General features: G+C 44.6%; 1 long non-coding RNA gene across 1 annotated transcript; it reads left to right on the top strand.

Moving 5' to 3' along the window:
- The first annotated feature begins 1330 nt into the window (after nt 1–1330).
- Nucleotides 1331–5684, top strand: LOC118903094. The gene is made up of 3 exons (XR_005021714.1): nt 1331–1575; nt 5250–5364; nt 5516–5684. It is a non-coding gene; the product is annotated as an uncharacterized LOC118903094 (long non-coding RNA).
- The last annotated feature ends 649 nt before the right edge of the window (nt 5685–6333 follow it).

Below are 6333 nucleotides of genomic sequence, written 5' to 3'. Positions count from 1 at the left end.
AAACTTCTTATATAATAAATTCTTAAAGACTTTTGAGAAAACTTCTACAGAAAACCTTCCGTTATCCACTGCTGTGAGCTCAACATCCCACTGTGGGGTTTCCTAAAGCATGGAATATATATAAGATGATTTTAGGTGGTTTGATGCAGATTAAGCATTTCTTATTTTCATAATATATTACAAAAATATATTACAAAAAATGGTAACATATATTAAAAAATAAATTAGTTTCAACAAAGGGTGCTGAAACAATTGGACACCCATATACCAAAAAAAAAAAAAAAAAAAAAGAAACTAGACACAGGTCCTAACCTTTCCCCCAAATTAACTCAAAATGGATCATAGATCTAAATGTGAAAGAAAAAACTGTAAAGCTCCTAGAAGATAATATAAGAGAAAAGTAATTAGCACATCAAAACCAGGATTCAAATGATACTCAAATTTAAAAAAACAGGACTCCTGCAGTGCAGGGGAAAAGGACTGTCTTTTTAAAACATGGTGCTGGGTCTGCAGGGTATCTTTATGGAAAATAAGTAATTTAGACCCCTGCTTCATCACATGCAAAAATTGGTTCCAGTTATACCAAATGTTAAAAAGAATATGTAAAGCTTCTACGTGGTAAACATTTTTTTTTTTTAAAGAAAGGGAAAAAAAGCACACAGGTTTCTTTAATTCTTTCATCACAATGGCCCTAGTTGCATAAGGATTAAATAAGCACGCAGCAGACAAAGTCGACAAATTTGCGACATACAACATCTGTCTAATCTTTTCAGACTCTTCATTTCTGTACCAGCCAAGGGTTCCTGGTAGAATATGTTATTTATAGCACGACATATGAGTGCAGGCAATAGAGTGTGGGCAAACATGACACATGGAAGTTGACTTCTAGGGGAGGGAAGCTTCCTTTAACATTGCCTTGTTTCCTGTTTTTGCTGCTATATTTGCTAAGAGTGTCTGAAGCATGTCATTTAATGAGTGCCTAGTCTGAAACCTTTTTTTTTACCAGACAAACCAGGACTACCCCTGGCTTTTTTTTTTTTTTTTAATGTATTTATTTATTTTTGGCGGCGTTGGGTCTTCGTTGCTGTGTGCGGGCTTTCTCTAGTTGCGTAGAGCGGGGGCTACTCTTCTTTGCAGTGTGCAGAATTCTCATTGCGGTGGCTTCTCTTGTTGCAGAGCACGGGCTCTAGGCGTGTGGGCTTCAGTAGTTGTGGCTTGCAGGCTCAGTAGTTGTGGCACGTGGGCTCTAGAGCGCAGGCTCAGTAGTTGTGGCGCACGGGCTCAGTTGCTCCGCAGCATGTGGGATCTTCCTGGCCCAGGGCTGGAACCCGTGTCCCCTGCATTGGCAGGCGGATTCTTAACCACTGCGCCACCAGGGAAGTCCCTACCCCTGACTTTTTCTAAGGACAGGTTGGTTGACTGAGGTGGAGCTTGCTGTGTGGCAACCACTGTGGATTCTGAGAGCAAAAGGAGGTGAGCAGCGGCAGGAAAAACCCTAGCAGACGCCGAGCTCTTCTGTGGGTGAGGCTCATCACTCACTTGTTTATCATTTCATCCTCCCAGGAACATCACGAAGTAAGTACCATCATCTTCACTTTACGGAGGAGAGTTTTACAATTCAGAGAGACGAAACGGTCCCAACTCATGGACGTGCAATCTGTGCCTTTGTGCTGGTCCCCAAGCTTAGAACAGCCCTGTGCTTGGTTTGATGCTCTATTACGACCGTCTTGAAATTCTTAATGATTTTTTTAAACAGGAGGCCCTGCCTTTTCATTTTGTGGATCCTAGAAACTATGCAGCTGATCTTGTCCTCCAGCGTGAATACTTGCACGCATGGAAGGCCCATGTCCCTTTCTAGGGCGGCCAGCTTCCTAGACCTCAAGAGGGAGGCTGGGCAGCTCTGCCATGTGACCAGGGGTGTTTCTTGCTTCCAGAGGCTGAGTGTCTCTGGGGAGGGGGAGGCGGAAGGAGCTGCTGCATAAGGTCTTCCCTTCCTCCCTGACTCTGCCGGCTTCTCTGAGCTCACGAGGGAGAGCTGATACTTCTCTTCCTGACCACGGCACCTTGGCTATGACATTGACTGTGCTAATACTGAACGTGTTTTATATGACCTCCTTCTCCCCAACACTCCCCGTTGTCTCTCTCTCCCCACTGCTCCCATAAAAGCAGAAACTGAGTTACTCCTTCTGCATTGAAATTTATCCCCGAACCACCCAGTTGTCCTATGTCCAATTTCACTAGTTCTTCTGCCCTCTCACATGGTGCCTCTTGCTGGTTTTTGGCTTCTGTGTTGCAATGGAACTCAGATAACCAAACAACTTAGAATCATGCTCTGAGGATGGTCTTGCGACTGGCTCTTTCAGGGCTTACCGCCCTGGAGAGCCCAGGTGTTTCATTTGATTTTGGTTCCTCTGAGGTCTTTTTCCTTCACGTTTCTAGTTTCTCAGCGATGTTCCGGGTGGTTGGAATCGCTCCTGGATTGTACCTTCTGGTGCAGTTCAGGTCTCTGAGCTCCGCATTCCTCTCTACTCTTGACTGCGGGGGTTCTGTGCCCGCTGCTGCCTGGCTTGCATCTCTGTCTATGGCCCCATCCGTATGCCCCCCCCTCCCCCTGGCCCGTGCACTGCTTAGGACCGTCTTGCTTAGGATTCTCAGCATCGACCCCAATCTCCTATGGCAGTGTTGAAACTTGTCTGTGTGTCTCTGAGCCCAACTTTGTGTCCCAGACCCTGACCTCAGCTTTGCCCTCATGACTCATCATATGACACCCCTCTCAGCATAGACATCTTTCAAAGTGAAACTACATAGGTGCTGGGCATGAACACGGGGGCAGCCGACAGCATCCTTGTGCATCACACCTGCCGGCTACCACTCGTAACACAGCCAAGTATTGACGCCACACACGGGCATTCTGTTTCCCTCCTACAGCAGAACTGTGAAGCTAGTCAGAGTGTCCCTGCGTAGGACAAATGCAGGAAAGAGTACAGAAAAATGAAATAAGCAGAAAGAAATCTCCCACCTCAAAGGTCATGCCGTCCACAATGAGTTCCCATTCCACGAAGTCTAATAGGGTGATCAATTATGTGGTTTGCCCAGGACGGTCTCAGTTTAAACATGGAAAGTCCTGCATCCTGGGAGACCTCATGGCTACAGGCACACCAGGGTGGTTGGTTCACCTAAAACTGAAAAACAACTTTGAAAACACAATTTGTTTTAATCAGAAGTGATTCTTCTATTTAGTTTACCTGATGAAGCAATGATATTGTAAATCTCAATGTGTGTTTATCAACCCAAAGGAGAATAACTTTTAGAGTCCAGCCTTTATAGAGCATGCCCACCTCTGGTATTAGCTAGCTGCGTGTCTGTTTTTTCAATGCTTCAGGATTTGGTATAGGCTGGATTGAGGCCAAGCACACAGAGCTTACCTCCCTGGAGAGCCCAGGTGTTCACGGGTTCACATCTGGAATTTAACACATTGTCAGATAACTAAGGCTTCAGCCCTTTGTTTCTAGAATGTATACCACACACTACTGCACTATAGGAGGGACATTTTCTCCACCTCCCCATACTCAGGAAGTACCAGCTAGCAGGAACTCTTTATTCTGGAAAATCTCTTAGAAGAAATCAAAAACCAAGACAAGGAACTCTCTTAGCACTTCTCCTGCACACGTGTGCACCCTGGATGATGGAGAACGTGGCATCCGACGCATGGACGAGGAGATTCATAGCATTTTGTTTCTTGCTTTTTCATCCTTGGGAGGAGGACATTGAAATGTCACTGAGACGTAAGATGTTATCAGTGAAATAATTCTTTCTCAGCAGATATCTGAGATTCAGGGAAAACTTTAAAAAACAAATCTGAAACTGCTGTAGTAGGGTTAGCTGCAGGGCTAAATTGGACTTGTATACAGGCGGGAGTGGCTCAGGCTGGGGAAACAGGGTGTGGAATTACTTTCCAGGCATAAAGGGATTTGTTTTCCAAAGAGTGATGAAAACCAACATCCCAGAGGAGGGCAAGTTCTTCGTGGGCTACAAGGCTCTGGGGGACAAGGGGTTACCTAAACCAGGTCCAGAAGGGATGAAGATGAGTGCCCGGGAACTGAGGCACGCCCTAGACACATGTGCACACACAGGCATGTATCTGACTCCCAAGATCACATGCTTTTTACCCTATGCGGGACCTCTCGTTTTTTGGACTTCCCCCACGAACTGTCATAGCAAGCACTAAATATATATATTCTTTCAACTGAACCAGTGAAATTATTTATTTTTGTTAAGGACCCCAGAGTCCCACAGACCTGGATTTGAATCCTAGCGCCGCCACTTGTCAGTTTTGTGTCCCTGGGTGAGTTATGAAATGCCCAACCCTCAGGTTCCTCCTCTGTACAATGGGGTAACGCCTACCTAGTCTATCTCCAGATTTGTTGGGAGGATTAAAAATGAGAATGTACGTGAAAGTGCTTTGAAAACGGTAGACTTCTATGCAAACAGGGTAGCAAATCAGTATGGTCTGAACTGTGTTCCCCCCCCCCCCATTCGTATGTTGAAGCCCGAACCCCCAATAGGGCTGTATTTGGAGATGGGACCTTTAAGGAAGTAACTAAGGTTAAATGAGGTTGTAAAGGTGGGACCCTAATATGATAGGACTAGTGTCCTTGTAAGAAGAGAAGGAGACCCCAGAGCTCTCTCTTCCCCTCTGTGTGAGGACAGAGCAAGAAGGTGGAGTCTGCAAGCCAGGAAGGCCGGCCTCACTAGAAACTAACCCTGCTGGCATCTTGACTTGGCCTTCCGGAACTGTGAGACTATAAACATCTGTTGTTTAAGCCCCCCAGTCTGTGGTCTTTTGTAATGGCAGTCCAAGCTGACTGGCACAGAAGAAAACCAATGTTTACACAGCCATTTAAATCCTACAGAATGTTTTCCTGTATATCTTTTTAATTTTATTTTTTGTTGAAAGGGTAATAAGATACTATCAAGTAGCGTGTAGAAATCTGTTTTATTTAAGTGCCTACATTTTTTGCATCATGAAGTGTTAAGAGTGAGTTTGCGTCTTGTCTTCCTGGTGCTTTGCCATCTATGAAGCTGGTGGAAATGTCTGACCATAAACAGAGCAGCTAAAAGTGCAGAACAATTGCTATTCTTTAGAAGAAACTCCTTAAGCTTTTTACCCTAAATCCCCCCTTCTCCATCCTCCTGCATGTTATTAGAGTTTCTGGGACTGATATAATTTTTTTTTTTTTTTTTTGCAGTTGTGATAAATGGTGTGCAATGCTGGTTTAAGATAAGAGTCTACAGTTTGGTGGAAAGAATTTTCAGAAACACGAATTCCCTCCTTCCTGCCTGCAACCCTGACGTCTTGGACTGGTAAGTCACGGACACAATTGCTACACTCTGGTTTGCTGTTCCCAGTGGTTTATGTGAGTTTTTCTGCCTTTCCTCTCTGCCTGTTTGTTCCCTACTAACTCCTATCCTCTCCCACCCAACAACAACACCTGCGTCTCCCTCTTAATTATAGTAAGAACTGTAGACAGTTGGAGATCAGAGGGACCATCTCCTACCTTCACCCAGGAGAGCCTTGGAGTACAGAAAGAAAGCATCACCTTTGTCCCATCAGTAATGTGGGCCAGCTACTCAAGCACTTTGGCTTATATTGACCCTCTTGGGGTTACTAACTCATTGATGAAAAATAAGGCCTCTTCTGGTCTTTTCTCTTTCCTTTATGAAATATATTCAAATAGATATTTGTACACCAACATTCACAGCAGCATTATTCACAGTGGCCAAAAGGTGGAAACAACCCAAGTGTCCATCCACAGATGAATGGATACACCAAATGTGGTCTATACATTCAATGGAAAATCATTTGGCCTGAAAAAGGAAGGAAATTCTGACACACGCTACACCATGGCTGAACCTTAAAGACATTATGCTCTGTGAAATAAGACAGATACAAAAGGACAAATACTGCCCTTTTTGCAGTCCTGTGAAGTAGCTAGAATAGTCAGATTCATAGAGATGGAAAGTAGAATGGTGGTTGCCAGGAAGTAAGGGGAAGGGGACGGGGAGTTAATATTTAATGGGTCAGTTGGGGAAGATGCAAAAGCTCTGGGGACACATGGTGGTGATGGTAGCACAACAATGTGAATGTATCTAAAGCCACTGAAACAGATGCTTAAAAATGGTTAAAATGGTAAATTTTACGTATGCATATTTTGCCAAAATAAAAAAAATAAGAAAGGAAAAGTGGTGCCTGCCTGAGAGTGCTCTTCCCATTGAGACCAACCCACCAAACCCTTAATGGCCCTGGTCCTCCCCGCCCAGACCGTTAAAACC

This window comes from Balaenoptera musculus, chromosome 11 (genome assembly GCF_009873245.2).
Source record: "Balaenoptera musculus isolate JJ_BM4_2016_0621 chromosome 11, mBalMus1.pri.v3, whole genome shotgun sequence".
Lineage (NCBI taxonomy): Eukaryota > Metazoa > Chordata > Mammalia > Artiodactyla > Balaenopteridae > Balaenoptera > Balaenoptera musculus.
This window is presented reverse-complemented; position numbering and strand designations above follow the sequence as displayed.